The sequence below is a fragment of the Sapajus apella genome, unplaced genomic scaffold (assembly GCF_009761245.1).
Source record: "Sapajus apella isolate SASKATOON/1434 unplaced genomic scaffold, GSC_monkey_1.0 scaffold25, whole genome shotgun sequence".
NCBI lineage: Eukaryota > Metazoa > Chordata > Mammalia > Primates > Cebidae > Sapajus > Sapajus apella.
In genome coordinates this window covers 5,874,253-5,883,924 of record NW_022436965.1, presented here as the reverse complement: position 1 = coordinate 5,883,924, position 9,672 = coordinate 5,874,253, and the positions used below count along the sequence as shown (strand labels likewise).

At 41.1% G+C, this 9,672-nt stretch overlaps 1 protein-coding gene across 2 annotated transcripts in view; it reads left to right on the top strand.

The window, feature by feature from the left end:
- Positions 1-764: 764 nt before the first annotated feature.
- The window catches only part of RNF2 (ring finger protein 2), a 47,357-nt gene continuing 38,449 nt past the window's right edge, over positions 765-9,672 (top strand). The window contains exon 1 of one of the 2 annotated variants that reach the window (XM_032291158.1): positions 765-1,095. The gene's annotated coding sequence lies outside the window, so the exon portion shown is untranslated. Of the gene's footprint in view, positions 1,096-1,774; positions 1,934-9,672 lie in introns of those variants that run through there. The other variant, XM_032291159.1, reaches the window with a different exon arrangement.

Genomic DNA, 9,672 nt, shown 5'->3' with positions numbered 1-9,672 from the left:
TTAGACACACATTGGAGGCTATGAACCTAGTTTGCCCAATTCCCACTGCAGTCCATTGGTTTATGCCTCAAGTGCCTTCAGATTTACAGTCTGGTATTGTTCGTTATCTTCTAAAGAGAACATGAGTGACAGCTCAACAACAGTACATCTTGAGATCAGGGAACTTTCAGTTCTTTTTTACTTCTTCAGCTCATAATTTATATGGATTAAATGTCGAATAATTTATTGGATGCTAACTGACTGTGTTTTAGGTAATGATCATATCTATTAATCTTTCCTTCGTAAATCCTCAAGTTCAGAAGATAATACTGGAAGGAGCCAAGGAGCTAGGAATAAAGCGACAGCAAGGCAAATAGTAAGAGCTGTTGACCACAATCAGGATGTTAACCTCAGGTTAGAGTGGAAGGTCATTTTCCCTGGAATAATTACACCTTGCAGTTTTATCCTGCAAGGATGAAAAGTGTGTGTTTGCTGTATGAGGGTGGACGAGTGCTGAAGTTCATGTGAAGTTCTGCAGACCAAAACCTAATGTGAATTTCCGCCGCGCGGGATGGGTTTAAGAGGACGAACTCACGAGAAAGAAGTCTGAGTCCAAACCCCAGCACCCGGCCAGGGAGGCGTACTGGGTGGGCCGAAGCCAGGGCAGAAGAGTCCAAGCAGAACGCCGAGCAGGACGAGGTGGCGGCGCCGTCATCCCGGCGTAGCCTGGGGGCTGCGTCGGGCCGCGGTGGGCGCCGGGGGGGCGTGGCCGGCCGGCTCGGGGCGGGGCGGCGGCTCGGGTTCCTCAGGCCAGCACGCGGCGGCGCACCCTCCCCTCGCGCCGCGGGCCTCCCCGCGCCGTGCACGTTCTCGTCCCGCGCCTCCGCGCCTCCGCCCCTCGCTCGCTCGCTCCTTCCCGCCCTCCCCGCAGCGCCGGCCGAGCCGGCTTCCCCTCAGTCTCTCATGAATATTGAGCGGCCCCTGTTGTATTTCCCGAGCTCCATTGCGGAAGCCGAGGCTCGCCATATTGTGCGGCGGCGCCGGCGGCCGCGGCAGCTGGTACCCGACTCTCGCTCCGGCCGCGGCCAGCGGAGCCCCTGCCTGGGGCAGGAGCCGGTGAGTGGGGCGGGCGGGGAGGCGAAGGGCGCGGGAGCGGCAGTCAGGGACGCGCCTCCGCTCGGCCGGATTGCAGGCGGTTGACGGGGGCCGCGCAGTCGAGGGGGGAGTGTGTGTCCGTCCGCGGGGGTGTGAGGGGACATGGCGCCGCCGCCGCCCCCGGCCGCTCTCGGGGCGGGGACGGCGGGGGAGGCGGCTTCTCATTGTTCCCCAGTCTTCGAGGGTGGTGGGAGGGAAGGTTTGCTGGGGACCGGGTCGGCGAGGCGCCGGGATTCCTTCCTTCGCTGCGAACCTCTCGCTGCGCTTTCCTCTGCGCGGAGGCCGGAGCTGCGGCGTGGCCCCCTGGCCTCCGGGGGCGTGGGCCCCGGCCTCTCTGCCGCCCTACTCAGGAGGCGGACGGAGTGGAATGCGGGTTTTTTCTCTGGACTTCTCCCTAGCTGCTAGAGATGTGTGTCTGCACCGTGGGGGTGGGGTAGGGGCACTTTGTACAGATATCGCTCCTTTCTCCTGACGGGTTGGAGTCTGGGTTCGCATGTAGAGGAGCTGCTCGGCGTCGGGGTTCCTCGTAAGCTTTGGGGAGACCACTTCTGCTTCAGACATTTCTGGAGTGCCGCCTCCTGCTCTGGAGTATCTGTTGCTGCTTTCTAAAGCCGCGAGCGTACCCCGGAGGAGTCGTGGGGGGAGGGGGTGTCTTGGTTTGTTTCTGCGGGAAGCTTCACGTTTTGAACCCTGTCGTTGACGCTGAGATCCTTGTACCCACTGTTGCCGAGAGCCCACGTCCCGCTGGTCAGAATCGTTTCTCTTCTACAGAAGTCGCCTTCTTGCTTTCAGAGACGGTGTGAGTAAAAATTGATCTGAAACTTTGAGGTTCATTTCAGTTATTTGCCCGCTAAGACCAATTAATAGACTAATCTATTTGAAGCCCCTTTGGTTATCTTTTTCATGGTCGTTGGAAGTTTTAGAGAATGTAACTTTACATTGTAAAATGATTTGAAGATTTCAGGTTTCTTTGAGGTGCCGTGAAAAGGAAAGATACAGATATGCACCTGGTATTTTAGTAATATATATATATATTTTTTTAAATTAAAATAAAGGCATGGTTTCAGTGTTTTAAATCAAGGATTATGTTTAAAAGTAATGTACGAGCGATTTGCATTACATAATCTACTTTTGGTAGTTCCAAGGTGATCAGTTCGAATACTTAGTGTAATTGGTAATCAGTCTGCTTTGCATTAAGTGCAATTGTTGAATATTTTAATAACAGATTGGTGTAAGAGTTTGTTTTATAGTGAAATTTGATCTTTTAATTTATAAGCTATTTAAATAGCAGCAATATGATTCTTGGTTATTCCTTTCCCCCCCTGAAATTTCTTTTTTTTTTTTTTTTCCCATTTATTTATTTTATTGCATTTTAGGTTTTGGGGTACATGTGAAGAACATGCAAAATTGTTGCATAGGAACACACGTGGCAGTGTGATTTGCTGCCTTCCTCCCCATCACCTACATCTGGCATTTCTCCCCTTGCTATCTCTCCCCTGAAATGTCTACTTATTACAGTCAACAAGTATCTTTAAAAATCTTGATTGTATTCTTAACCTACTTTTTAGTAAAATAATAGGTAGTTATTATATTTGACTCCTTTTTCTAGAGGTAACACAGCAAATATGGCCTCTCACTTTTTGTAAGGATTATAGTTATTTCCCTCAGGTACTCTCGTGGCATCCACATTTGAGGTTAATTATGGTAGAGACAGATTTATGAGGAAAAACTGCCCGAGTCAGGCCAATCCGTTTGAGTATTTGAAAAATAAGCTAGTGGTCCTAAAGTGTGCTGCGTAGAAAAATTTCCATTTACAATCACTCACATCATATAGACCATGCAGAACTGGGAATTTGGAGTTTTTTTCTGCCTGCGTGAAGCACTCAGCTAGCTCCCAGGTTCGAATAGATAGAAATACAGACCAGGTCAGCAAACATCTTTGGAATTTTATTACTGACCTACAGTTTGTAGTGTCATGTCTGTGTGTCTAATCTGATTTATTCATGATTTGTGTTTATGTTATACAGACTTTGGAGTAAAGGTGATGTATGCGCCTAATGAATAATACGTAACCAGATGTTTCAGTGACAGTTTCATTTCTGTACATTAGCAAAGAAGCATAATTTCTTACAGTGAGAGAAATGAGTTAACATTAAAACTCACTTTATTAAAATGATGGCAGTAAGTTAAGTATGACCTAAAGCACTTCATAGTTTTGTAATTACTCATTTATTAAATTCTGGAGAAACTAAGAATGCATCATAGTTTGCAGCTTTTAAAAAAGGGAAAATAAGAGATTATGTACTCTGCACACGTACAGATCCACAATTGTTTTTTAATTCGTGTTTATTGCACACACTGTGGAAATCAGACATTGTCATCAGACAATGGTTGTTTAATTTCTTGATTGACTCATCTGACATCTTAGCTGCCATCGTAATTTATTGACTTTTATTTGCATTTAACACTGAGTAGTTCTCCATATAATTTGGGGTACAAAGGTACAATAACATTTATACAGTCCATTCCTTAAAGGTCCAGATATCCTGACTGTTTGCCCACTGATCTTCTACCCTTTCTACCTAGTATGTCTACTGGATCTTCTGGTATTTCTTCTGGGAAGTGCAGTTTGATTGGTCTTAACATAGATAATTCTGACTGTGGTAATGGGACTCTTGGCATTTAAGTAGAAGCTAGTGTTACTGTGTTGCCAGGTAGGAGCTAAGTGATGAGTCCCTGACCATAGGTTCTAAGAGCATAGGTGACTGATTATCCAATTTTATGTTATGTGGAGCAACACCAGTGGAACTGGACATATTCTTAATTCTTCTTTGCCTTATGGTTTTTAGGCAACTGAGGCAGAGTGGTATGATTGGGCTTGGTGATATTTCTTGTTGGATGCTCAGGAGCTCTGTACATTACTAAAAATTGTAAGATTTCTATTGCTTAAATTTACCGTCTCCCATTTCGAGAATTAACATGTTTGCCGTTTATCATACGTGTTTGCCGTTTATCATAATTTTTAAAAATCAGTTTGTATTAAGTACAATGGTGAAATATTAGTTTTGAAATTTAGCTTTGGGTTATATTTTCTAATGAGGGCATACTATTAAGTGAAGTAGCTGGCCAAATGAAAACATCTAAGCTTTTTGGTCATTTATTTTCAACAAATGTGTTACTTATGGGCTCTTCTGCAAGGGGAATTTTTTTTTGTTTGTTTCTGTGCTATAGAGTGGAGTTCTATGAAGAGGTTAAATTTTGAAATCGATGCATAAAATGAAAATCACATGTAGTAAAAAAAAAAAAAAAAAAGTCATGCTTGAAAATCCCTCAGGAAGGCCAGAACAACATAACAATAAGTTCAGCTAAGCTTTGGTGTTTGAACAGATTGCTGTTTCTTTGAGCACTACATAAAGTAGTTAGCTTGAATTAGGGACCTTATTTAGCAGCAGGGGTGGGAGGTGGGGCTGGGAGTAGAGCGCCTTTAAATGTAAGAATCAGGATCTCATGCCACACTGAGAAGGTGTGAGAACTGGGACCACTGGGGAATAGCAGAACAACTTTATCATTTCACATTATCTCTAGGATATGCGCTATATTAAAGGAGGTGAGTGTGTGTGCTTGGAGTAACTTGCACTTTTAAAGTTATTTCTCATTTTTTCTCTCATTTAAACAGTGTAGTAGTTTAAATCACAAAAGTTAAGTGATTTTTATGCTGCAGCTTAACAGAAGCAAATTTAGAGTGTTTCAAGTTATCCTTTATAAAATAGTTTTTTATCTATAAAATAAACTAAATTCTGTTTACTTTCCCCTTCAGTGAAGCAGCAGGATATCTGAGAACAATTAGAATCATTGTGTTTTATGGTATAGTAGGGTCCAGTAGGAAAAACAGAGGCTTTGGTAGGAATTTCAACAGAGAGGATTTAATATAGGGAATTGGTTAGATGGATGTTTAAAAAAAAGGGTGGGGGGGGCATTACAGTAACCAGAACCTAAGAGCTCAGAGGAGAGGTTCTATGGACCTGGTGCTGGGCTTTTGAGTAGGTCAACATTGTGCGGTTGGTGCTATTACATACAAGGCATGTGTTGTTGCTGGTTCTGGGAGAACCAGCTGGCAAAGGAGTTGGTGAAATATAGTTGCAGCCTCAGCCACAACAACATAGAGTCTGGGAGGGTAGTTTTGGAGTTGAGAGACAATAAGTAAATGATCTGGACAAATAGGTTAAGATGTAGTAATTTAAGTAGGGAATTCTGTGTTAACTTTGCCTTTCAAAAAATACTTATCTTCTGTATGCCAGACCCTGTGTAATGGATTAGGAATAGAAAAATGAATCAAACAAGGTCTTTGTCCTTGAGGAATTTATAGTTTAAGTGGCAATGATGAATAAACTACTGTACAGTGTTTTCAATGCAATAATAAATGAGTAATATGTTTTGGGGGCCCAGAGGACGTAGCAACCAACTTGCCTCTTCTCTGCCTACCTAAACTTTATAACTACTCTTTTTATATTTTATCCTGATTAAATCCGATTTTATTTTTTCTGATTGCTGTGTTCAACCCAAATCCTGTGAAATCTTTTCCTCTGAGATGTTACAATTTTGTCACATAATCATTACTTTGTATTTCTCCTCTGCTTTATTCATCTATCAGATTATAAAAACCATTGCTTTCTATACACTTTTAGCTTAGTACTGTGCACATAGATGCTTGAGAAATACTTGTTTTTTTCAGTGGCTAATGGAAATAAAATATTGATCATTACCTTTTTAGACATCATTTCTGCCTTCCAAGGTCATTAGAAAGTAGTTTGCGTAGAGTGTTACTTGATTTTGCAGATAGAAAAATTGAGAGGATAAAATAATTAGTGAATTTAAACTGTATAGTACCAATAAGGGATGTAAAAATGCGGCTTCGGATTTCTGATCAACTCTCTTTCAGAGCTAGCAATTTTGACAGGAATTTCTTTTTGATGGCTAAATAAAATTCTCTCTCCTTCATAGTATTTTATAAATTAATGTTCTCAATCTTAAGTTATTTTGATATGGGGTGAGTTCCCAAAAATAAAACATTATGTAGTTTCCTAATTGTCCACTCTTTCTTGTCTTTTTTTTCCTTCCTGTATTGATTACTACTACCTCTGTTCGCTATTGAGAAATGTGCAAATCGACAGTACTTCATTTTGACTTCTTTTTAGAAGAGTGTTCTCCTTGTTTCCCCCACCATTCACACACCATGTTGATTTACTTTAAAACCAACTAATTCACTTAAAAAAAGATGTATGCCTCCATGCCAGTAATTGCATTAAACTGTCACTATTTACACTATTTGCTATATAGAGTCTTACTCAGTCTGGGATTGCTGTCTTGGAACCCAGCCAAATGTTTTCTGGAAGACTTTACTATATTAGAGAAGGGCTAGTATTGTGCGTAGTAAGCAGAAGGAGGTTCAGAATTGAATACAGACTTGGTTTCTAGGTCTGTTTCCACTACTAGCAAGATTCTTGGCCTTTCTGAGTCTATATTCTTTTGTTAAAAAAATTAAAAATGCCACCCTCACTGACCTTACAGATTATTTGAAAAGATATAAGAGGTAATGTAAGTAAAGGGGTCTTTGTAAAGAGCAAAGCATTTTGTAAGGCGTGTATGTGAAGAAAGAAAAGTGAGAGTGAGATCCATTGGTCCCTGGCTTGGATCTTGGGGATGGGTTTGTGTCTACTTTCAAGTTCTTGATTTAAAAAAGTGTTTAGGGTGGTAATGGGGTGTCGGAGGAGTTGTGGATGTCCTGTAACCCTATTTTTCACAAGTCTGGTTGATAGTGTAGCATTCCACCCCCTCTTAAATAATTGTCTTTTTTGCATCTTTCGAAACTTTTTATTGAGTAATGTGTACAAAAATATACACCAATCTTTACATATATACGTTTTATGTATATATATACACACACATATAAATATGTACATGTAAACATCTGTGTATATTATAAATATGTATATATGTATAATACATACATGTATCACACATACACATGTATATGTATTATATAATATATACATGTATCGTGTACGTATACATGTGTATACATATACAACTTTTACAAACATATATACATTTGTGTGTGTGTGTGCATGCGCACGCACCCATGTAACCACCTCTCAAATTAAGAAGTAGAACATTCTGTTACCCAGGAAAGTTTCAGTGTTAGCCTTCCCCTGCCAATCCTTTTCCCTCACTTATGACACTGCCCATTATTTACCTCCTCTGTTTTTGATCTGACGTCATGGAATATCTATTCTTCCTTTAGACCATTTCAGACTCATTCCTTCCTCCTATTCCTCTTCTAAGACCTTTCCTAATAACTTTAGCACTCTTGACCTCTCCTACCACTAAACCAGAAGTATCCAAAGTAGGGGACATGCAACCCAGCATGTAACACACAGGTTCCTAGCGCCACTATTCATGATATCCAAAAAAATGGAAACAGTCCAGATGTCCACCAACAGATGAATGGATAAACAAAATGTGTAAACTTACAGTGGAATATTATTCAACCACAAAAAGGAATAAAGTACTGACACATGTTACAACATGGACAAATCTTGAAAACATGCCAAGTGAAAGAATTTAGGTCACAAAAAGCCACATATTACATGAGTCCATTTCTATGAAATATCCAGAATAGAAAAATCCATAGTGACAGAGTACATATTGGTGATTGCCAGAGGTTTGGGAGATGGGGAAGAAACCACTCAATGGGTAAGGGGTTTTACTTTGGAGTAATGGAAATGTTTTGGAAGTAGGGGTTAGTGACTGCATAAGACTGTGAATGTACTAAATGCCAGTAAATGTTCAATTTAAAATGGTTCATTTCACCTCAGTAAATGTTTTAAAAAATGAAGTGACCATTGTTCCACGTGAGCTAAAAAGTTTGAATGAGGCATAGGCTCCTTGAAATTTTAAGCCTTAAGAGTGTTGGGCAAGTATCAGCTGGGGATGCTGAAGGCAGGAACAACTAGTGCGTCAGCAAGTGTGGCTTCAAAGTTCTGCCTCAAGTAATAATGATGGTGATGATAATGACAGACGGCTCTAATACAGCTACAATGCTTAATATAAGCCAGGTACTATTCCAGGTACTTTACATCTAAAACTTACTAAAACCCTTACAACTCTGAGGTGGTATGACATTACATTTCCATTATAGACAAGGAAACTGAGGAATTGAGAAGTTTAAATGATGTCTCCAAGGCACAGATAAGGAAATGACAAAGTCCAGATTTGAACCTAGGCAAGTCAGGCTCTAGACATTGAAGTTTCAACCACCAGGCTCTGCACTAGAAACTCTACAGGTTTTATCTCATTTAATCCTTTATTAAGGAAGATGTTATTGTTATTATTCCCATAAAAAAATCCCTCTCATGGTCTCCCCACATTCTGTGCTTTCTAGTTTTTCCCCTACATTTATTTTTATGTTGATCCACATACTCCTGTCATTATTATCTTACTTTGCTTCATTTTTCTTTTTCCCTTTTTTTTTTTTTTTTTGAGACTGAGTTTCGCTCTTGTTACCCAGGCTGGAGTGCAATGGCCCGATCTCGGCTCACCACAACCTCCGCCTCCTGGGTTCAGGTAATTCTCCTGCCTCATCCTCCTCTGTAGCTGGGATTACAGGCATGCGCCACCATGCCCAGCTAATGTTTTGTATTTTTAGTAGAGACGGGGTTTCACCATGTTGACCAGGATGGTCTCAATCTCTTGACCTCGTGATCCACCCGCCTCGGCCTCCCAAAGTGCTGGGATTACAGGCGTGAGCCACCGCGCACGGCCTTCCTTTTTTTTTTTTTTTTTTTTTAAGAGACAGGGTCTTGCGATGTTGCCCAGGCTGGAGTGCAGTAAGGCAATCATAGCTCACTGTAGTTTCCAACTCTTGGACTCAAGTGATCCTCCTACCTCAGCCTCCTTTGTAGCTGAGATTATAGGAGTATACCACATGCACACTAATTTTCTTACTTTTTTCTTTATTTTTATAGAGATAGGGGTCTCACATTGCCCATGTTGGTCTTGGACTCCTGGTCTCAAACAGTCCTCCCACCTTGGCCTCTCAAAGTGCTGGGATTACAGGCTTTGGCTACCACATCCAGCCTGAATTTTATTATTTATATTTTCTTTTAGTCTCCCATTACTAGAAGGCAGGAATTTTAATTACTGTTGATTTTCCAATATCCAAAATAATATGTGGTACATAATAGGCTCTCAATAAATATCTAAAAGGAATAGTGCATGTGGCATTTAGTAGTATTAGGTAGGCATCTTGTGTGCCTGTATTTGAATAAATAAGACCATATAATAAATAATGTTCTGCTTTTTAAACTTAATGTCTTGGATTTAAAAAAAAAAAAAAAAAAGGCAGTACCTAGATGTAGCTCTTCCTTGGATGGATGATGATAATCCTGATTGGATGTAGCAGCGTTCTTTTAACCGGTTTCCTACTAATCTGCATTCCCGCCCCCCCCCCCCCACGTGTTTCTTTAGCATGCAAACAAT